This window comes from Talpa occidentalis, unplaced genomic scaffold (genome assembly GCF_014898055.3).
Source record: "Talpa occidentalis isolate TD23 unplaced genomic scaffold, MPIMG_talOcc4v2.1 talOcc4.15, whole genome shotgun sequence".
Taxonomy (NCBI): Eukaryota; Metazoa; Chordata; class Mammalia; order Eulipotyphla; family Talpidae; genus Talpa; species Talpa occidentalis.
Genome location: NW_023601543.1, coordinates 4,184,723 through 4,207,660, shown reverse-complemented (window position 1 = coordinate 4,207,660; position 22,938 = coordinate 4,184,723). Strand labels below are relative to the sequence as shown.

The 22,938-nt window shown below is 38.7% G+C and overlaps 1 long non-coding RNA gene across 1 annotated transcript in view; it reads right to left on the bottom strand.

Annotated features, from left to right (window-relative positions):
* LOC129145851 (uncharacterized) overlaps window positions 1-22,938 on the bottom strand; it is a 35,762-nt gene that overhangs the window by 5,514 nt on the left and 7,310 nt on the right. The window contains exon 3 of the long non-coding RNA XR_008551955.1: window positions 4,434-4,548. This is a non-coding gene — a long non-coding RNA (uncharacterized LOC129145851). The remainder of the gene's footprint in view (window positions 1-4,433; window positions 4,549-22,938) is intronic.

Genomic DNA, 22,938 nt, shown 5'->3' with positions numbered 1-22,938 from the left:
ATTTTCCAACTTTTGGCAAGCAAAGGGAGAGATAAACTTCAGCTGTGTGAAAAATGCAGTCACAGGGAATACCCCATTCCCTCACAGAGACTACTCCACCCCTGCGTAGAGAATACCCTGTTCCCTCACAGACAACACCCCATCCCTTACAGAGTACACACTATTCTTTACAGAGCTCTACAGGAAACAGTGAAAATGGTTTTCACTTCACTCATAGAAAACTAAACACCTTCACTCACATAGTTCAAAGCTTGGGTTCAAATCCAGGACTGTCAGGCTCCAGGCCCTTTCCATTGCTCAGTAATTCAACAATAAGAAGGATACCCAAACAAAAATGCCGAAGTATTTGAATGGACATGTCTCCGGTGAATACTGTTACAAGAGCACTCACGGACAAGTTCCTGCGTGGATATTTGTTGTCATTCCTCTTGGGTTTATACCTGGCAGTAGCATTTCTGGGCCATATGCTGGGACTATAGTTAACTTATGGGGGAGGGGCTAAACAAAACAAGAAAGGGGTGCTGACCGAGCATGCTCCAACACAGGGGAACCTCAAAAACATCACGTGAAGGGAAAGGCGCCAGGCACAAAACAGCACATGTTGCACTAGTTCACTTAGAAGTGTCAAGAGGCAAATATGTAGAAACAAAAAGTAGATGTGAGGTTACCAGAAGCTGGGGTTTGGGGAGGGAATGGGGAGGGATGGCTTAGCGATCCGGGGTTTCTTTGGGGGATGATGCAAATGTTCTAAAATTGATCGTGGAAATGGTTCTGCAACTCTGTGAATTCATGGAAAAGTCGGAATCGTACCCTTTAGATGGGTGAGGTATAATATGTGGGGATTATATCTCGATTCATCAATTATATACGGAGATAAAAGTTTTTGCCTCAAGCAGTGCATCTGAAGGATGCTTAACATTCAGTGTATCTGCTACTGGATTTTAAAAATTGCTTAAGAAACACAGTTGGTTTTAGAGTTTTAGTCAATGATGTGCTTTTTGCTTCTTTGTTTTAAATGTGAGCTCTTCCAAAGATGCTGAATAAAGCCAAGATTTGATGTTGTTATTTACTCCTGGCAACCGGAAAAAAATATGTAGTAATGACATTTCATGGTATGATGCATTTATACTATGGCATACAAGCAGAGTTCTCTTGGCAGATGGAAGTTTTGTCTTCACATTTTTAATTTATAAATTTATTGCTTTATTATAAAATAACGCATAATCAGCATAGAAAATATGGAAAAATGCAGAAAAGATGAGACTAAAGCCAGTCAACTCTATTCCCACCCACGAGATAGCAACTGTTAACATTTCGGTTTATTTTTTCCCTGTGTTTTGCATGTTTTTTTTTTTTTTCCACTGAATTGTAATCACATGGTATTCTTCAGCATTTATCCACTGTCTCCTTTCACGAGAGCTTTTAGGAACAACCCTAGGAAGTCTTGGGCCAGAGCGTGGATCTGTATCTCAAGCTTCCACCTCCCTCCCTCTTACCTTCCCTTTCCCTGGAGTGCAGGACTGCTGCCACCTGAGCATGAAGACAACGGCGCCATTGAGAAGAACAGCTACCCAAGAAGGCTGGAAGTGCCCATCCTCTGGAAGCGCCCGTCACCATGAAGCATACTGTTGTCTTTCCCAAGGCTGACACAAAATGAATTAAAACCACAGCAACAGTTCGATTTCATGTTCTCAAAGGAAGTTATGAATACAGATGCGGATGTTAAAGAGCCCCAAACTCTCTTCTAATCAACTCTCTGACTCCCTTACCAGCTCACAGGAGATCTGTCAGGCTACTGCTAGCCCCTCAGTGGAAGTTTTAATGTTAGTACAACACACAGTGAGCAACTCTCCAGAAAAGGAAGGCACTGCTTCCCCTTGGTAGAAGTGGAGGCTCATTCCAGGCTAAACACTGCATTTTAGAAGCCAAAGACACAAATGGAACCTAGAAGCAGTGTTGAGCATCAGGAAACAGAAGCTCCATCTACTCCAAAGTGCCCAATCAGTGAAAGGCAGATGGAGGTGGAGGGCTGATGAATGGGTGCTTCGCCGACTCACTGAGCATGGGAAATAGGGGCGGACAGGGCCGAGGCGCTGCGGTGGAGAAAGTGCGATTAGAGCTAGCAAGTGCAAAGCCCCACAACTGACAGTGTGTTGTGAAGCTAAGATCCGTACCATGTGCTCTGCAGGGATCAGTAAGACAGCCGAGACACCCACAAATGAACACGGCAGCACCTGAAGTTGCTGAAAAGTTTGGTAGCTACCAGAGAAAAAGACACCTGTTGCTAATACCCTTGTGAATCATAAACCGCAATTTTCTCTATTTGTGTTCATTATTAAAGTTTCTTAGCCCTCTCTTTCATGCTGAAAATATGGAAAATAACCTGTTAAAGAAAAAGGAATAAGGCACCTTAAGCCAGTTGTTGTTTGGATCTAGCTGAGATCAAAAGAACTATTAGGACAAAAGCAGAAAGAAACAGATTATGCAAAGCCTGTGACATTAGTCACTAATAGGATCCTGTGGGAGAACCAAATGCAGTTAAGATGGGTACATAGAATGATGTCAAATTAACCCAACTCTTCCAAGGACTGTTGTACTAAGAAAAGCTAAGTGCAAACATGAGTACTTATTAGTCCAAGTTGAGAGTTGGAAACAGAGCTGTCAATCCATGCTATTTTTTGAACTAAAGTTGAAGTAGCCAGTCCATCAGCTAGGAAAGCATGTGGTTAAAACAGGAGAAGAAGCACAATGCAACTGGAGAAAATCGCAAGCATCACAAAAGTCCAGCTGAGGCAGAATAATTAGTTAAATGGATGTTTTTGTGCAGTTTTTTTAACCTTCCCTTCAGGAATAAGCACCTCTGACGTGAACTGAGTCTTAAAAAACAGACATCATGTGCAAAAGTGATAACCAAAGGTCAGTAAACAAGTAATCCAACTCCAACACTTCCAAGGCTAACATTCATCAGACCTATTCATTTCGAGCAAAGCAGCAGTGAGCGGAGCACCCAACAATCTAGCCAACACAGAAAAGACAAGACAACATAGGGAAATATTGCTCCCTGTTGCTCCTTCATACAATAAACTTTTGTCTCTAAATTTCATTTTGCAGTTTCACAGTAACTGGAAAACACCCTGATGTCACTGTTTTTCATGCAAGGGGGCATGGATTCACAGATTATTCTTTAAGCCATTCTATAGTTTCCATTTGGAGCAAAGAAAAAATAATTTTGGAAAGTTCATTGTCAATTTCAGTTTGTCATCTTTATCAGACAGATGGGATTAGATGCAAACATATGGGGACATCTTTTTCTAAGCCTAAAACGTCTTGTATATTTGTATATTGTCTTATTATTACACAGGATTGGGCTGTCACTTGGCTATCACCTTATAGTGATTTCATTTGGGACATAAAGAATGTGCAGCCCTACACTAATCTCACTGTAGGGCACATGCCGCATATGGGAAAGCACTCCCCTAAACAGGTTGCTGTCTTCACCCTTCCTAAGAGCTACCCTTTCCACTGTGCTAAGGGCAGTTCCAGCTACCTCTCTCTGCGCTTCAGACACTGCATCAAGCTTACAAGATTTTTCATGCACAACTAGTTGCAAAATCAACTTCTGTTGTTTATCCATTTCTATAGTCATAACTTTTCTTGCTGGCGTTGAAATAAGTATCTTTGTTTCATTTCTCCACAGTCGGCATTTGAGATGTGTTGGCCACAAATATTTCTTGCCTATTAAACAACTCCGTGGAGTCTACCTTGTGCAGATGCCACCACTAAACATTCTAATATCAGAAACTCTGTGGCATAGTGGATGCCTCTGGGTTGTTTTTCCTCCAATTCAGTGGTGGTAGATTAAGTTTGTTCTTTGCACCCACTTCCCAGAATCACTCCTTCCCCGGTCACAGTTGAGAAGTCAAATTGCGTACCATTTTGGATATTTTTTTTTTTTGTAATTAAAGTGAAACCATGAAAGATCAAAAACAATGTAAAAAAGAATATTCACCTTTTCTCAGGATGGACTAGACTTGTAAGCACAAGAGAAGAAACCATCAAATCAATGATATGTGGATCTAAAATTTTAAAGAGCAATCTTCCATATGTTGAAAAAAGGGTAAGCTTCAAAGAAGAAGCTGGAGAAATACATTTGACAAATGTGACACACAAAAAAGGGCTAATACTGTTAATGCACATAGACCTTTCACATCGCGGTAAGAAGAGGGAGATTCTAATAGAGACATAAAGACCATGCACTGTTGACTGGCTAAGTTAGCAAGCATCCTGTTCCTCTTCTCTCTTGCCTGCTCCATTGGATCCAGGAGTAGTCATATGACAAATCTTGCAAGCATGTATCTACTGGAGGAGAGGGGTAGTTCTAGAAAAATTTATCTTCCTTGATTAAGAGTTCAAATGCCATACATATTCCTTACCTTGCTCCTCCTGCCTTGGACAAGGATGGGATGGCTGAAGCTGGGCAGTCATCTTGCAAATGATATCACTGAGCGGCTGAACCAACACCACCAGCAGCTGGTTACTTCCGGTCTCCTGTTTGTGTGAAGGAAAAATAAACCCTTATTAGTTTAAGCCACTGCTAATGAGGGCTTCAGATACTTTGAGCCAAAAACATTCCTCACGGATATTCCTCATGAGTAAGCAATTCATACACAAAAGTGAGATACAAATGGACAATAGCACAAACATTATTTCACCTTACAGATAAAATATATTAAAAATTAAATAGCTACCATGAAGATGAAAAATTTCTGGCGTTGGAAGTTGGTTGATGGTTGTGAATATACTTCATGCCACTGGATTGTAAACTTAAAAATGATAAATTTCATGTTGGATATATTTTATCACAATAAAATACTAAAAAATAAAATAGCAATGTAATACTATGTTTCAATTGTAAAACTGGCTACATTTAAATATTTTTTATTTTGTTAACGATGGTCTACAGTGTTTCTAAGTGTGGGAGAACAAAAACTCTCACTTTCTACTGGTGGGGTCTCTGCCAGTTTAGAGGGAACTTCAGAAAATTGCACCCAAAAGTCTTATAGATATTCATATCCTTTGGTACAGTGATTCCACTTCAATGAATTTAGCCAAAAAAATAATCAGAAATAAGGAGGATGTTTTCTGGCCAAACATGTTAATGACAACATTGTTTATAATATCAAACACTTTGAAACCTATGTATCCAAAAAGGGGTTTGGTTAAACACATTGCTGTCCATCCTTTCCATGGGATACTGATTAGCATGATGAGCGCTGGTGTAGGTCAGTGGCTTTTAAACTTTGCTGCATATTTGAATCACCCCAGGAGATAGTCTCAATGCTGCAATAACTTCATATCCATTCAGTTCAGACTTCTGGGGACAGGACTCAGACATGAGTACTTTCTAAAGTCCCCCACCCCCACCACCCAGTGATTCCATTGTGCAGCCAAGCTTAAGAACCACTGATGTCGATTTCTATTTATTGACATAGAAACAACATAAATATTCACTAGAATTTGTTTGATGATAAAAGCAGATTATAGAACAGTCTGTATAGCATGAGCTCATTTAAAAATATAAATGTGTGGGATTTCTGAGTAAAGATGATGGATTAAGCACCCACATTTGCTTTTACTTCCTTTTAAAACTCCACAAAACAACAATAAAATGATTTTTAAAAGGTACAAACTGACAAGAAAAAATAATGGAAGAAGAGAAAACAGCAACACAATGTAGAATCAAGAAAGCCAAATTCTGAACTGATATTAGGGAAAACTGAGAAATAATCTGGTTTACAATATGGAACTTCCCTCCAACACAGTCCTGATGATAACCTTATTAGTGGAATCAGATACACCTGGAAGGATGAAAGAACCCATCACTTGAAAGTTCCCTTTGAAGCAGTTAAAACTCCATATCCCTTCCCTAGCCAAAGTCAGAGCTGGGTTTCCTTCTGGAGAAGGTAAAACAGAAGATCTCTGACCTGGGGATACTACACTGAAAGCAAACAGATTCAGTTAAGACTAAGATGTCCAGCTCTCTTCCTCACTCATTTCTCAGAACCATGGTAGCCAGATTTATATCTTCCAGGCAGAGGTTTGAAAGAAAGCTGATGTTGTGGGTTGATCTGTGGCTCCTCCCATTCCCATGTTCAAGTCTTATGTCAGATTGTGACTGTAATTGGAGAGAGGGTTTTAAAGAGGTAAGTAAGGTAAAATGAGGTCATTAGGGTGTGCCCTGATCCAATTTGATTGATGTCCTTATAAGAAGATAAGATTAGCGCGCAGATGTGAAGATGTGGTGGGGGGGGGAATGTCTATGCACAAGCTAAGGAGAGAAGCCTCAGAAGAGACGACAACTTTGCTGATAAGTTGTTTAGAAACTCTATCCATCAGAATTGGGGGACAGTGAATTCCTGTTTTTAAGCCACCCTGTCTGTGGTACTTTGTTACAGCTGACTAATATAGTACTATACCAGAATTCCCACTGTAGGGGCAGGAATACCACAGTGCAGGTTTTCTATGATCCAGCAGACCGGGTAAATGAGGAGTCAGAGTCCTCAGTGGTATTGCAGGTTTTATTTGGATTACCAGGTACACGGCAGACAGGGGTACTGGGGGGCTGGGAGGCCTCCCAGCCCCCAGCAGGTCTTCACTCTGGGCTCTCCGGCCTTCTCTCGGTTTCTGCTTCTCTTCTCTCTCGGCTTCTGTTCGTACTTGGCTGCTTTTTCGGCTTCTACTGGCGTTCCCGTGACGCTGCCCTTAAAAGCACAGTCTCAGCCCAGGTGAATCCCATCTACCTATGCCCACACCCTATTCCCGCTGCCCGCCATCAGGCATGCATTCAGGACCGCAGGGATCCATCATCTATCCTGATGGCAGGAGGACAGAAAAGCCTGATATTTTTCCTTACCCTACACCCACCAAAATGCCCAGCCATAACACCCTGTAGTGAAACTCTCAGTTGATAAGGTCTATCCACACCCTCACAGCTTCTAATTGACCATTGGTTCCCCATTCTTAAATGTGAATAGATACCCAAGGATTATCAGACATCTGTGGAACACTTCTGACAAGACAGAGATCAAAGCAAACAAACAAGACATATAACACACTTCTAAATCATGGGTACATACTACAAAATGAATGAACTTTGAAAATAGAATGCTAGGTGATAGGAGCCAGACACAAAAGTCCACATAGTGTGGGATTCCATTTACATGAAATCCCCATAATGTGAAAATTCATAGAGACAGAAAGTAGATTAATGGCTGACATGGCCTGGGAGAAGAAGGGAACAGGGACAAACTGCCAATGGGTATGGGGTTCTTTGAGGGAGTGATGAGAATGTTCTGGAATTAAAAAATGATGGTGGCCACACAATTCTGTGAATATATTAAAAATCACTGAATTTTATATTTTTAAAGAGTGAGTTTTTTGGTTGTGTGAATTACATGAATTCATAATCATGGATTATATCTCAGTAAGCTGTAATATATATATATATATATGTATATATATAGGTATATATATACCCTTAGAGAAATATGACAAGATAGTACATATATGAAACAGGATACTACAAATAAGGGGCATTTAGAAAACTAAAAAGGAGCTCCTAAAAATTACATTATGGCAAAAAAAAAATAAGCTTTCTTTCAATTCAATAGAAGAATTACAACATAAAATTGAGAATAATCTCCCAGAAAGTGAAGCAAAAAGATGAAGAAACAAAATAAAGATAAGAAAATTAGAGAACTTATTCAAGAGAACAGTCCACAGATAATGGAAGCGCAATAGAGAGAATGGAGAGAAAACAGGGAAAGTGTATCAGTTTGCTAATGCTGCATAACAAATTTCCCCCAAATTTAGTGGCTCGAAGCAATAATAACCATTTATTATCTCAAGGTTTCTGTGACAGGAATTCACACAAGGCATAATGGGGACTATTTGTCTATACTCACAATGTCTGGGCCTCAGCTGGAAGGCTCCAAACTTTGACTGAAATCATCTGAAGGCTCATTCATATTGTAACAGGGTGGTCCCCAGGAAAGGGGCAGGTTCCAGGTTTCCTGCCCCACCCAAAAGGAGGGTGGAGCTGAGCAGGGAGAAAAGAAGCTTCAGAGGAGACTAAGGAAGGAAGGAAGCAGGATGGAGCCAGAAGGAGGCCTGGAGGGGGCACATGGAGTAGAGAGACATGTGAAGAAACTGTGCTTGCCTTTTGGTCATGGACTGGGTGACTCAGATGTGGGTGAGAGACCCGTGGGGAGGTGACAGTGGCAGTTTCTGTCTTGATTTTGGTTTTCCTCTTTTCCTCCCAGACTTGTCTGGTTGTTTCTGATCCTTTTCTGTGGGTCCCCACTGGAAGATGCTTTAGACCTGTGGCAGGCTTTGGGGCCTTGCTCTGGGCCAATCCTGCTTGGGTGGACTTTTACCCACGAGGGGATGGGTAACTTTGGGTGCTTGATTTAGAAACTATATTCTTTGCCTTTCCTGTATTGTTCACTAATTGTATTAAAGTTACTTTTCATTAAAGTTTCATATGTTTTGTGTTGATGCAGCGGATGGCAGAACTTATTTAGAACAGGCAGGTTTGGGGGGTCTGGGGTGCCCCTCTCCCTGCCCTGTAACAATATGTCTAGTGGTTAGTGGTGCCTCTTGACTGAAGGTGTCTAATTGGGGTTGTCAATTATGTCAAGCCACATATGTGGATTGGGCTTTCTCACAATGTAGTAACTGGATTCCAAAATAAGTGTTCTGAGTGTGTGTGTGTGTGTGTGTGTGTGTGTGTGAGAGAGAGAGAGAGAGATAGATTCAGGCAGAAATCAAATTTCCTTTCATTACCTACTCTTGGAAGATGCTCAGTGATGCTTCTCCCACATTCTATTGACTGAGGTAGTTCAAAAATTGCACCTATGCTCAAGGGGAGGGAATGTGGACTCTACCACTCCTGAAGAATGTCAAGGTCACATTGTAAGAGTATGTAGAATGAAAGACATATTGGCATTGTCATGTCTAGAAAATGCTAAGTCATCTCACTGAGAAATTTCAGAACATGGAAGTCAAACAGAAGATCCTACAAATTCCATTAGTTTTTTAAGTGCCCTACATCTTTTCTTTACGGACTCTTCCACTGTACCATTGGGGAAATTATGCATCATCACACAAATCTGCTTCCCCTACCTCAGAAGAGTGTACTTGGCCCGGGTCAATCAATGTACCTATTCTCTTAAGTATGCTGGTTGCTTCAGAGTTGGACACATTTCACAAATAAAGTCAAGCCAGCTCTCTTTCAGGGATTGGTACAGACATTGGTTATGAAAAGGCCTCTTCTGAGGTTGTAAGCACCAGGGACAATGTAAGCCAGGGGCTGTCTCTGCAGCCAAATACAACAGGCCTGCTTGAGAATGAAGCCAACGCTAAAGGAAGTAAAGAGATGGAAAGAGAAATAATTAAAATGATGTTGTTTGAATGCCTGGAATTATCTCTACCCTTGACTACCCTAGATCATGTAAGCCAACCAATCCCCTTTTGCTCATGTAAGTCTCTGTCACTTTAAACAAAAAATGTCTTGACTAATTCAATAATTCATTGCACTGGCATTTTGGAAGAAAATAACCATATGAGACAGTAATCACCAGAATATTCTACCTTTGTCAGTTTCCCAGGGGTAGACTCCAATAGTAGCAAAGATTCCTAGGACATTCAAAAAATTCAAGTAACAACTATAAAAGATTTTGCCTCCAGGATTCACTCATATTTCAGTAAGTTCTTTTTGTATCTGTAATTCAGCGTAAGTGATATGTGTCAAAAAAAGTTAATTTTAAAAAGGCAGTTTTCAGAAATGACATATATAATAAAATGAACTCTAAAATATATGGTACAGTTGAGGATCTGTTAAGGGTAGTTTATAATTCTCATATGTTAAATTTTGAATGTCTTAAATTTTCCAAACATTATCTTATAATTGTTATAATTGACTATTCATAGCCTGTACATATGTATTCTGGGTATATTTCCACAGTTATAAAAGAAAAATATTTTCAAACACTGTTGGTAAACAATGAGCTTATGTGGGAATCAGATTACAGTTAGGTTCTATGCGATGCTTTGCTTTTGGAAATTGAATGTATGAATTTTCCTTTAGAGAAGGGAGGATGGAAGGGAAGAGGGAGGGAGAACTAGGAAAATTAAACAATGGGTAGGATTTGAATTATTTGTTCATTGTAAGCATAATTTCAAATTTTCAGGTAAAAATACAAGGCAAAACACTTTTGAATAATTATAATTCTAGCAAGTCAGATTCCCAAACAGATGCATTCTAAGTTTAGTATAAACAAATGGTAACTCAGGGGTATGTATTTCTCCACTATAATAACTCAGAAAGAAAAGTTTTCAAAATCAGTTTAAAGCCATACTGTTTCCAGAGTGAAGAATCAAATAAAGCATGTATAGCTAGACATTTCTGATGTCAGTTTAAGTAGACTTAGAGCCATAAATCACTTGATGCAGATTTTGGTTTTGTTTTTGTTATTCAACATGGAGGATGTAAGATTTTCAGGGGAGTTAAAAAAATAAACAACATTGCAGTCATCAGACCATGATTCTTTGGAATTGATTTCCATAAAGTTCAAATACATGAAATTATTGACTTGTGTCACCATTTCTTAGATAAAAATAAAGGTGTTTAAAGTACATTTTCCTATGATGTATAGGAACTAGACAATTATTTGGTGTCAGATGCTGTTTGACATATTTATCACACTTAATTGTCACAAAATCCTATGTGGCAGGTATTATCATTGTTTGCATTTTAGAAAGGAGAAAGTGGAGTTATACAGCCAGGAAAGTCACATACCAGAGGCCTGGCAGCTCATAAGTAGCTGAAGCAGGATCTGAATCTCCCACAGTCATAACCACCACTCTCTAGTGCCTACAATTCAGAACTGGCTTGAAAATGACCCTGGAAATAGCTGATCACTCTGAGGAGGAAAGCTTAGTTCATCCTGATAGAAAGTAACACTTTAATATAAAAGTTGGAAACACAGGTTGCCCAATAAAATAAAATCCCGTTCTAGTCGGTAAACATGTATTCAAACTCAAACCATTTTTAAGAATATAAAATATAACGGAATTTCATTGTTATTAGCATCCAATTCATGAGAATAAGAAAACATCTGGGTCCAATTAATCATTACAAACTTCGTATTTTCATATTCAAGAAGCAATCAACTTTACTCTGTCCACAATCAGCTAGGACAGAAGTATGGTAATTCATGCATATTAGCTTATCACAACACATAACAGAAAGCAGCTTTCCCTGTCTTTATTTTTATTTTATCAAAGTAATGAATGTAAATGGCAACAAACCACTAAGGGGTACAGAAAATCCTAGGACAAAGGCCACAGACTCCCCTTTCCCAAGCCTGAACCCACTCGTCAAAAGCAATCCATTTTTACTGTTTCCCTTTTTAGCTCTCTGGAAGTATGGATGATATGCTTAGACATCTGTTTCTTAATTTGTGTCTGGTGACACCCTGATAGCCCTCATGTGAAAGAAGCACTTAATTTATAAGATCCCTCTGGTCCTCTATCATCTTCTGAAGATTGTTGTTCTTTGTTATTTTTAGTTCTTTCTCCGGTTACCTTGGTAACTTTAAATACTGTACTTAAAGCTCTAGTTCCAGTTCTATTAAGTTTTGATAGTATCTCTTGGACAGAATGTAAAATATTCATAATACTGACAATACAGAAGATGGAATGTGGCCAGGGCTGATTTCCTGGGTATTGACTTGTGCACTTACACAGAGACCTCGGCCTAGAAGCACTGAGGGCTTGATTTAATGCTCTGCCATCGTTGCCTTGAAATCCTTAAGATATTAAAGAAAATCTTAAAATGGAAAGGGATGCCTGGTTCATGGTCCAGTGATCCATAATTCAATGTAATTCCAACTAAAATTACAACAGATTTTTTTTTAAAGGAACACAATCTAGACTTTATATGCTCAAGAATAGCCAGGGTTTGTCTTCCCTATATCAGATGTCAAAAGTTATTCTAAAGCAATCTTAATGTGATATTGGCATAGGAATAAAGAACTGAAAATTGAAATAGAGTGCGCAGAGTATTTAGAAATGCTATATGCCAGGAGTGGTATTACAGTGACAGGATAGACTATTCAACAGATGGAGCTGGTGGATTAAAACTTTTAATGTGAAAAAACAAAGCTTTAAAAAATTAAAATACAGTATAGGAGTATATTTTTGTAAACTCAAAATAAGGAAAAATTTATCAAGACACATAAAGCAATGACAATTAGGAAAATATTGAGAAATTCAACTCTGAAAATTATTAACATTTGTTCATCAAAAAAAAAAAGTAAAAGACAAGCAATAAACTGGGATGAGATATTTACAACAAATGTTTGGACTATTAACATCTAGAATACAAATCAATAAGAAAAGAAAACCAACTGAATATAAAACTAGACAAAAGCCTTGAAAAGACATTTCACTGAAGAGGAAAAATAAATGGCACATTACCATATAAAAATATATCCAACATCATAGGTAAATATATCCAATTTCATAGATAATTAAAGAAATACAAATTATTGCAGATTTAGATTTCATATCTATTAGGTTGTCAAAAATCATGAGGTCTGATAACACCAAATGTTTGTCAGGACACAAATCACAGAGAACTGGTAGTGCGAGTACAAACAGGTATAAAGATTTTGGAAAACAATTTGGCACTGTGTTGTAAAGTTCAACCTTCACATACTCTGTGAAGCAGCTACTCCACTCCTAAGAATATAAGCTAGATATATGCATATATGTTCTTACATTTGCACCTCATGCTCATACCTACAGTTCATAACAGCAAAAACTAAAAATGGGAAAAAATCAAATGCATCAGCTGCATGACAAATGGTAAATTCAGCCAATGAAATATTATACAACAGAAAAAGTGAATCCACTATAACTACATGCAATGGCAAGAATTAATCTTATAAACACAATATTAAGTGAAGAGGAGAAAGTCAAAAGACTACTTCAGTATTCATTTTTATAAAGATTAAAATTAAAGGTAACCCAAACAAAAAAATTCAGAATAAGAGCTCTAGCTGGGGGAAGGTTTGAAGATGGAAGAGGGAAGGAGTATACCGGTAGTTACCCAGCGCCCTTGCTGAAACAAATTTTCTTGCTCTCCCCATTCCTGGAAGATGAAATGTTTCTAGTTCACTTTTCATCTTCAGTGACTCAGCTTTATGTGGGGATCTCAGTTCAACTCTCTAGGTTATGCAGTCCCTTGGGGTCATTGTATTCTAAACCCTTTGTTAATGAGATTGGCAAGCCTCACAAAATTTCAGCCCTAGGCCCAATTTACCCCTCTGGTTTTCACTTCTATTTGGTTTATTCCCCTGGAAATTACCCTTCCTTTCTTTTGAGCTCAGATATGCTTTTGAGAAGATGTTTGTGACAGTTGATCCAACATTCTGTGGTGCATTTTGCCCTGGTACATCTTATATCAATTTTCTAATCTTGTCTATAAATTCGATCTTTTCTAGTTTTCCAATTCTATTTTGATCAATTTAGACTAAAATGAAATCAGTAGTCCCTCTGTTTTTAGATATGCTGGCAAAACATGTATGTAATATTGACTTATAATTCAATCACAATGTTGTATGTGAATTTGTCTTCTGCTTATAAATTTTGCCAATTTTTGTTTTCTCTACTTTTTTCCTTAATCAATCTTGAAATGGGTTTAAATGTATAGGTATTTTCAAAGGACAAGCTTTTGCATTTTTATCCTATTTACTACTATTTTTGTTTCCTAATTTATTAAAATTTCAACTTTCATTTTCTTAACTACTTTTTCCTAGTTTCTTCTGGTTTATTTCATTGTTCTTTTCTCAGTATTTTCTAGATGAGTATTTATTTTTCATCATTTTTAAATGAAGATATTCCTCTGAGAATATATATTTTGATATGAATTTCTTTTATTGCTAGTTTTAAATTCTTTGATCCAAAAATTGTTTTAAAATGTTTTTTTAAGTATCAAAGTATATAGGAATCATCTTTATATTATCTACTCCAAATTTTAAATTGATCAGTGAATAGAATCTGTAATTACTTTTTAAATCCTGTTGCAATTTTCTTTTAGGACCAACTTATGAGAGTATAAATGTTCCATTGCTTTCCCCTTTAATGCCCACAAAACACGGTGCTCACCAATCCACACATAGCTATTAACTCAAGTTTATTGATTATGATATTCAGGTCCTTTATACATCAGATAGCTGCTAGAAAGAGAAACAAGAGGAATAGTACTTAAACAGGACAGAGTTTTATTTTCTCTCTCACACACACAATAGCAAATTTGGCAACAGATACCTCAGAACGGATATACAGTTCTACGATGTCATTAATGTGCTGCAAATTTTAATGCTATTTTCCATCCTTAACGTTGATTTATAGCCAAAAGAAGGCTGTTGCAGTTTCATCCATCACAGCCAATATTCCAAGCAGAAGAAGAAGAAAAGTTAAAAGGCACAAGAGACCTTACGGTTTAATCAGTCTTCCTTAAAGTGCTTTCCTAGAACCCCCTCCCAGTGATTTCTGTTTATGAATCAGTGGCCACTTGTCCTTTATGTATTTATGTACTTACTATGTTGCTTACTGCATATAGGTTTATATGTGTTCTTAATAGCATTGCCTCTTATAATTACATAATTTCCTTCGTTGTCCTCTCTGGTGCTTTTTACTTTAAATTTCTCATGCATTCTCTTTTACTAGTTTCTGCCCAATATTTTTTGCCCATTTCCTTAATTTAAATCTCACTGCTACTTTATTTAAGTGTACTTTTAATCTACTTTGACAGTCTCTATATTTTAAAGAATGAGATCCATCCATTCAAATATAGAATGTAAAATCTGATGTACTTGATATTTGTTTCATACCTTGCTTTATATTTACAAATTTTATTTCCTTTTATCATAAAAGAAAAAATGCCTTTTCAATGATACTTGCCTCAAGAGAACCAAGGAACATTTTGTATTTCAAAGGATTTATGGTTGCATGTAACAATTGTAATATATTTTGAAGATACTTTTTTCCAAATAAAATTAACATTAATTATATCCACTATAAAGGGCATACCACTTTATACCCTTCTGGTTTCAATCTATTTTTTATTATTTTATTTTCTTCTACTTTTACTTTAACTTTTTTAAGTACTTTTTTCTTACATTGTTGTTAATTTTTGGACAGTGTTTGATTTCTCCTCTCAGATCTAGTTCCTGTAGTTCTCCCACAACCCTATATAGCATCAGTGATACATCACCACAGTCTCTTGTGTTCTTTCCTCAGATCTATTGTCAGTTTGCAAGTTTTGTCATTTTCCTGACCCTTTGTTTGGTTTCTCTATATTCCAAATGTAAGTGAAACCATCTGATATTTATCTTTTTCCTTCTTATTTCACTTAGCATGATCCCTTCCAGATCCATCCATGTTGCTGCAAATGGTAGGAGTTTATCTTTTTTTGATTACTGAGTAGAGTTCCATTGTGTATATATACCACATCTTCTTGATCCATTTATCTGTTTTGGGGTATTTAGGTTGTTTCCATATGATGGATACACTAAATAGTGTGGCAAATTAGTTTTGGGGCCCTTTGAGTAGATTCCTAGTAATGGAATTGCTGGGTCATATGATAGGTCGGTTTTTTTAGAGTTTTGAGTAACTGCCACATGGATTTCCATGGCGGATGGACTAGTTTATATTCCCACCAGCAGTGTAAGAGGGTTCCTTTTTTACCACATCCTCACTAGCACGTGTTGTTAATTCCTTTTTTTTTTTTTTAATATGGGTCATTCTCACCAGTGTGGGGTGGTATCTCATTGTGGTTTTAATTTGCATTTCCCCAATAATAAATGATGTTGAACATTTTTTCATAGACCTGTTGGCTATTTGTATTTCTTCTTTAGAGAAGTGTCTATTTATTTCTTCTGCCCATTTTTTTCATTGGGTTGATTCCTTTGTTTTTGTTAAGTTGTGTAAGCTCTTTGTAGGTCTTCAATATCAGTTCTTTATTAGATGAATAGTGTACAAATATTTTCTCCCATTCAGTGTGGTGTCTTTATGTTTTGGTTATTGTCTCTTTTGCTGTATGGAAGGTTTTTAGTTTCACATTGTCCAAGATGTTTATATACACCTTTAATTGCCTTGCTTTTGGAGAAAAGTTCTCAAAGGTATTTCTGAAGTTTCTGTCATGGAGTATTTTGCCTATGTTTTCTTCTATATATATTATGGTTTCAGGTCTTATATCCAAGTCTTTTATCCATTTTGAGCTGATTTTTTTGTTGTTGTTGATGATGTGAGATAGTAGTCTAGTTTCATTCTTTTGCATGTGGCAGTCCAATTTTCCTGGTACCATTTGTTGGAGACTTTCCTTGTTCCAGTGTATATCCTTTGCTCCTTTTTCATAGATTTGTTGACCACATATGTGTGGTTTTATTTCTGGGCTTTCAATTCTATTCCAGTGGTCTCGGTGTCTGTTTTTGTTCAAGTACCATGGTGTTTATATTATTTTGTCTTTGAGGATAGCTTCAAGTCTGGAAAGCATAATGCCCCTATCCTTCCCCTTTTTAGTCTGGAGAGTTCTGGATTTTCGGGGTCTTTTGTGATTCCATACAAATTTCAGTAACATTCCATTTCTTTTAAGAATGCCATTGAGATTTTTACCGAAATTGCACTGAATCTATACATTGCTTTAGGTAGGATGGTCATTTTGATAATGTTGATTCTTTCAATCCATGAGCAGGGAATCACTCCATTTCCTTGTGTCTTTTCCTATTTTTTTTTAAAGATTTATTTATTTATACAAGAACCGGGGTACAGGACAGATGCGCAGGAGGGTGACGGAATTCACCAGAGACAGAGTGGAGAACAGAACAGGCAGACTGACTGAAATACACTGCTGAGGGGAGCAGCGGGCGAGACAGGAGAGGTCTGCCCCACCATGTGGGATTCTCGCTGGCTGGCCGGGATTGAATTCACACTGCAGAGGCTGCGGACAGCTTCACAGTGTGGCACTCAACCACCTGCGCCACCGGGGAGGTCCTCTCCTATTTCTTTTAACAATGTTTTATAATTTTCCTTGTATAGGACCTTGACCTCCTTTGTTAGATTTATTCCCAGGTATTACTCTTTTTGGGGGGGTACGATTGTAAATGAGATGGTTTTCTTAATTTCCTCCTCTCTAAGTTGGTTGTTTATATATAAGAAGGCAACTGATTTTGGTGCATTGATTTCATAATCTGCTACTTTACTCAGGGGGGAAGGGTGGTGGCTGTTGGCTATTCCCTTGGTCAACCGGGTCCACAAGGCTCCAGGCAGTGAGTCCAGGCGTCCTGTGGCCACAGGAAATGCCAGGAGTAGTCTATGCAGTCTGTTGGATGACCACAGGGGAGGTGGGAGGAAAAGCAGCAGCCCAATTTTTATTTCTTATTCCTGTTTGCTATTTTTCCGTTCCTCTAATACACATATTTCCTTACTATTCATTTAAATGAATATATCATGTTGCCTCCATCAAAATGCTCCATTCCCTTCCCCAATTTTTACAATGCCAATAAGATACGTTTAGAATACTTTCACTCTACTCTACCTACTTTTCCCTATCCTTTGAAAGGTATTTGTTTCCTCTCACCTCCTATCTTCCAGTCTCACCCCTATATTTGGTGCTGGAACAATTGAGTATCCATTTCAAAAAAATTCAAGCTCAGCCCATACCACCGCCTTACACAGAAGTCAATTGAAATAGATAATAGCATTAAACCTAAAAACTAAAACTTCTAGAAGGTATCAGAGGGAAAGAGCTTTGCACCCTAGCATAAATGAAGATTCTTTTTTAAGTAGGACACTTAAAGTACAATTTATGAAGATAAATAAATAGGACTTCTATCAAAATGCAAAGCTGCTGTCCTTCAAAGACATAAAATAATGAAAAGACAAGCTACAGACCAGAGGAAACAACCTGGGAAACACATATCTAAAAAAATGACATGTTTCCAGAGTGATAAGAGAAACAAATAACCTGATTCTCAATGGGTAAAAGATTTGGGCAGTATACAAAACACACACACACACACACACACACACACACACAAATGGATAATAAGCACATGTGCTCAACATGACTACTCATCGGGGAAGTACAAATTAAAATCCAAATGTGAGCTCATTATACACCTATTAGAATGGTTATTTAAGAACAATAACTATACCAAGTACTGTGAAAAATGTTGAACAACATGCATCACTGATAGAAATGCAACACAGCACAGTCACTTGAAAACGGCAATTTCTTATAACGTTAAGCACACGCTTCCTACCATAAACCAGCAGTCCCATACTCAGAACTTACTTGAGAGAAACAAAAACTTGTATATTCACACAAATCTCTCTGTAATGTCTATGCCAGGATTATCCATAATCTCCTAAAACAGGAAACAAAACAAAATGGTCTCCAAAGAGTGGAAGGATAAACTTTGGTTCATGTACATACACATACTGTCAGGCTGCTCAGCAATACAAAGTCGCGAACTACTAATGCATGCTGCGATATGGATGAATCACAAATGCATTCTGCTAATTACAAAAATTCAGACTAAAAAGGATATCTATTGTATAATTCCATTAACATGACATTCTGGAAAGGGTAAAATCATTGGGGGAAAAACAAAACAGCTCAGTGGTTGCCAGAGGCTGGGGGTTAGAGGGAGGAGTTGTGCTTATGCAGTTGTGAGTAGTAAGTATACTTCAATAATAAAACTACCCAGAGAAACAAAAACCCAATTTTGCATTCTGTGGTTACCTCAGGATCAACATAGTGATAACGCACGAAGTCCATTCCTTCAGCGTAATCTAGTTACTAAAGTCCATAAGATCGTGAAGTATGGGATATGTTTTTTCCAGCACCAGATAACAGGTCAGCCAGGGGTAGCAATTCCTCCTCAGGCCTAGGTGGGACCAGGGTCAGTGATGTGTCAATATTTATTCTTCAGGAATTTGACTACTTAGATGAACCCTTTGCTGGGGGCCGCGAGGCTAGCCGTTCTCATGCTGCATGTCCAACTGGCACCTGCTTTCATTGGCACTGTGGCTTGAGGGCGGGGCTCAGGTAAGCTTGTCTTCCTATAGTTCAGTTTTCTGAACAGGTCTGCTTTTGTTTCTTCTCCATCTTCACCAAGCCTGTGCTTAGTCTCTTCTCCAAGCCCCGGAGCTGAGGTGTGCAGCTTCTCTTCCACCAGGTTTTGTCTGACTTCCTTTGCTGTTCTTGCTCGGCTGGCTCTAGCTGTGCATGCCCGAGGAGCCCGCTGTGAACTGGCAGAGTGGGGTGGTGAGGGTTCTCGGGCGTCTAGCAGATTTACTTCTCCTACTTGTTCCTCTCCTATGTGCCTAGAACTACTCTTGCACTATGAACACAACAGATTTCTATCTTGGCCAATACTGTCCATTGAACACGCCTCCCATCTTTTACAATCTGCCTTTCCCCAATTTATATTAAACCGGATAGTCCTAATTCCCTATTTTCCGGTTCAGATACCTCAGCTACCAAGCAAGATTTTAAAATATTCCAAGGGAAAGAAAATGAAAGAAAAGAAAACAAACTATTCTTTTCACGAGACTTGTTGTCTTGGAGAGGAACTATTCAATGACAATTGTCTGAGTTTATTGCCAGTGCTCCCTCTTGTCCTCCCTCCCCCAATTTCAGTTGCATTCCACTCCAGCTAGATGATCTTCTCCCTTAAATAAAATCATGCCTGAAGTGAAATACTCAATTTTTAAAGCCATACTTATTTTTAATCCTTTTAGGCAATTGTCTCAAAGCCATTTTCAGTTCAGTGTACTTGAAGAGCATTGATCATTCTGGAAATGCTGAAACTTAGACATCAATTATACCCATTGTCTGATCTACCTGCCTAAAATACATGTATACTGGCATTCATCTTTTAAGCAAAATGTCATAATTTTTTTAATTTAATATTAACCACTGGAAATTGCATGTCTCATTTACAGACACTTTAGGCGGGGAGGTGTCAAATTCCACATAGAAAACCATTTCTGAATGTTTGTCCTCAGATCATCATTCAACAACAAAAGAATTCAGTCACATAACTCACCATTTCCTCCTTGTCCACTTTTTCAGAAGTCAACAAAAACAAAGCTTTTAAAACTTTATTGGTGTTACTGTTATCCCTTCTTACATTTAAAAAACTTCAGGTATTTAAGTTTCTTTGGTCTTGTAATCTCTGTACTTCACATTATTCTTACAAGGAGTTAGCTTCATGAAAGCTAAAACTTTTTCATCTCTACTGTCACCATGTCCTACTTCTAAAAGCCTGGATGGCCATTAAATGCATGTCGGAAAAGTTAGCAACCGCACATTTGTTGTGGTCACAGGGTGAACCTCAAAACATCCCTAATTTCTTGTTAGCAGGCATAGTATCAGGACCTGGGGCATCAGTGTGAGATACCTACTGGGTCCTCTGCCTGAATACCAGGCCTTCCCTCCCATTAGGGTTCCAAATCCCCTCTTTTTTTGTTGTTGTTGTTTGTTTTTTTTAAGATTCATTTATTTATACAAGAACAGGGGTACAGGCCAGGGGCGCCGTAGGGTGAGAGAATCCACCAGAGACAGAGTGGGGAGGAGAACAGGCATACGGACCAAAGGCACTGCTGAGGGGAGCAGCCGGCGAGGCAGGAGAGGTCTGCTGCACCATGTGGGAATCTCCCCCACCGGCCGGGAATCGAACCTGCGCTGCAGAGGCCACGGACAGCCTCACAGCGCCCGCCCAACCTGCTGCGCCACCGGGGAGGCCCTCCCTTCATTTTCTAAGAAATGTTTTATGTTGGAATAATTTTCAATTTATAGAGGTTACAAAGATAAGATAGAGTTCCTAGGCTTAGCTGGGATTTCACTTGTTTTTCCCTTTTCCTCTGCCACGCTCCAATCCGAGCCTCACATTGCATTTTGCGATCGTGTCTTTTAGACTCGGCTGGTCTGTTACCACTGCTCAGACTTTGCCCTCTCATTTTTAAATGGCTGAAAATTTTGTTTATTTCAGTTCTACAGGAAGAGTCTGAGCCGTGCTCGGCCTAGATACTGAATGTTATGGAAAATATTTCTTCCAGTTAATTGTGAAACGGCAGGTTTGTCGAAAGAGAGGAGCAGGAAAGCTGTAAAATGTTGCTTTATAATATAATCATGAATTATATTTCTGAGGTTCAACTTTCTTTTACTCCTTCAAAACAGGCCACCTGGAGCAAACCAGGAGCAAATATCTCTACTCTTTACCCATACCCTCTGCTCTGTTGACAAGTTTGTGATTATGAGCGGGACTGTGGCACTCAGTTCTCTGTAGAACCAAAACCATTCTCATCATCTTCTTCCAAAAGAAAGCTGGTTTTATTTATATATTTATTTAATTTTTTAGGGCAGCGATGTGTTTGGCGAAAATACGGCAATGCTCAGTCTTCCTTGCAGCTCTGTGTGACCATGGAACACCCCTGGTCAATAAGCAGAGGCTACTGGACGGGCCTCTGAAGAAAGCTACTATTCTCCTGTTTTTAACAGGAGCAGCTGGCATGTGCCTCATGCACTTTATCCTTCTTTTTCCTCCATAAAATGTAAACTCTCGGCCTGGAAAAGGAGCAGTCAATTTGCAAGCCTGGGCATGTGAAAGACAGAAAGCGGGAAGCAGAAGGAACCCCACACCAGCCCCACGCTGCCTGTCTCCAGATTTCTTGTTACATAAGAATAATTAATAAAATAAAATAAAACAACCCCCTTTAGTTAAGTCAGTATTTGTCAGGTTTAAATGACAGGTAATCAAATGTGATCACACTCATCAACAGAGCCACGCTGGCAACAAGTACTAGGTAGGCCTGACCAACAGCAGACCACAGCTTGACAACCACTTTACATAATCTCCGAGAAATCAAGAGAATGAAAAAAATGCCAGAGATTGGAGATAGACAATATTCCACAATTCAAAAAGGGCATAAAGACCTTGGGGCTTAGTCAGTCCCTAGAACTTTAAGCATGATTCTTACTAAACAAATTTATGTGTCTAAAGGGCTTTGCTTGCTGCCCTTCAGGTAAATTCACTTTGCTTTGGCGGCTGTGATCAAGCAAAAGTTCACTGCAGTTAAGGAACAGTCCTCCGTGCAGGAATTCAGAGCCCTTCTTGTAGTGCTCCTGGATGCGGGAAGAAGTCAGTCAATGTGTGCTGCTTCTGGAGGTGGCAACGTTGTGTGAGTGAGGGGCTGCTGATGGCAACGGAGGCACAGGGCTGGGTCCATAATCCAGTTTGAACGTCACTGATACAAAACATGTGTGCATATACTGCTTAAATTCTTTACAGAAATGTTCTCACTAGATGCTCCCAATGCCCCCCATGAGGTACATACTTTGTTATCTCTGTGTCACAGATAAAGAAACCAAAGTTCAGGGAGAGCCAATAACTTGCCCAAGAAGACTAAGGCGCTCTTATCCTTGATTCCCATCTATGTAACACTGGGGCATGGCAACAGCCCCCACCTCCTTGAAAATTCCTCCTTTTTCATGCTACTGGTCACTGCACTTGGGCCTTACACAGACTCAACAGCCCTTCCACCTCTCATGGAGCTATGTGTACAACAAATGACAATCGGCAAAGCTCTAGTCCTTGGTATTTCAATATTAAGACTAAACTTCACTTTAGTTCTTAAGTGGGCCTTAGCACAATTTCTTTGATTGTAACTTCTTCCTGCTCTTCCTAGTGTTTGTTGGTTAGACTGCTTTCTTGGATTTCTAGCTCAGCTTCCATATAGGTTAGTTGTTCCATCAGTTACAAGCACCTATGTCTGCAGGTTATGGAAAAGCCCCCTGAGGAA